Genomic DNA, 1541 nt, shown 5'->3' on the forward strand with positions numbered 1-1541 from the left:
AAAGCTGGCTTTCTTTTCATAGCCGCGTAGTTTCGTAACTATTCCTAAAATACTTGCCCGACCCTCATCTGAATAGAAAAGTTAAACACGATGTATTTTTTTTTTCTCCTTTTTTTTTTTTTTTTTTTTTACACAGAGATCACCACTTATCAAGGCCCGGAAGCCACTCAGGGATAAGGGTTATTGCAAGTACATTATGTTAGTGAGGAGATTTGATGAAGTGTTTACTTAAGGGGGCGGTTCATTAGGAATTTGTTAACATTAGACTTGAAGACATCCAAGTTGTAGTTCGGAGGGAAGCAGGCAGACGGAACAGAGTTCCACAGGCGTGCAGTTCTAAGAAAGAAGCTTTGTTCATGAAATCCGTGTTTTGATTTAGGCACAGATATAGAGTGGGGGAAATTTTTCACAGTGGATTCAGCTAGACGGGTGTTTTTCGTGAAAGATTGGCGAGGGGGGACCAGGGATTGGAGTTCAGACGAGCACCTGCCATGAAAATAACGATAAAACAAGGATAGGCTTGCAACGTCTCTTCTGTGGGAGAGGGGTTGCAGGGTAGAGAAAAGGGCATCCCCCACTAAACCACGAAGTCTATTTTGTACTCTGTCAAGGCATGATAGGCTGTTTTTGGCAGCTCCTGCCCAGATATGGCAGCAGTATTCCATCCTTGGCCGTACTTGGCTTTTATATAGATAGAGAATTGCATCAGTAGTGAGATATCTTCTGGAGCGGTAGAAGGATCCCACCATCTTTCCAGCGACCTTGGCAACAGACTTGATGTACGTGTTCCATTTCAGATCAGGAGTAAAGGTCAAACCCAGAAGCTTGTCAAAACACGGGGCCTCACCCAGACGAGAGCCATCCATCACAATTGATGCCAGATGGGGATCAGAGCGTTGATGATGTAAGGATAGGAGTTTGGTTTTGGATGCATTAAAGGTAACTAGCCACATCTTCCCCCACTGAACCACGCGCTCGAGATCAGAGGAGAGAGAATCAGATAGAACTTTGTCATTTACAGCCTTTGATGTGTTGCCATAGATGGTCGTGTCATCAGCATAGATGTCAACGAATGATTTAAGTATGTGTTTAGGGAGGTCATTGATGTAGATCAGGAAGAGAGTTGGGCCCAGGATTGACCCCTGAGGGACTCCAGCATTTATATTGCAGGCCTCCGATTTTTGACCATCTACCACTACTCTTATGAGCCTATCGGAGAGAAATGATTTAATGATTGAGAAAACATTTCCAGTTATACCGTAGCTGGAAATCTTGTGAAGTAGACCCTTATGCCATACTTTGTCGAAGGCCTTTGATATGTCAAGAGCAATTGCCCTAGAAAGGAAGCCTTTGTCAAGAGATTCACTAATCCTGTGGGATATAACCGTCAGCACATCTGCGGTAGATCTTGCAGAGCGGAAACCATATTGTGTGTCACTAAGAAGGTTATTCCTGCTGAGGTGGTTGACTATTTCTCTATTTAATATGGATTCCAGCAACTTACTCATAACACAGAGAAGACTTATTGGTCTGTACTGAGA

Source organism: Euprymna scolopes, chromosome 46, assembly GCF_053919585.1.
Source record: "Euprymna scolopes isolate OS-2025 chromosome 46, ASM5391958v1, whole genome shotgun sequence".
In the NCBI taxonomy this organism is placed as follows: domain Eukaryota; kingdom Metazoa; phylum Mollusca; class Cephalopoda; order Sepiida; family Sepiolidae; genus Euprymna; species Euprymna scolopes.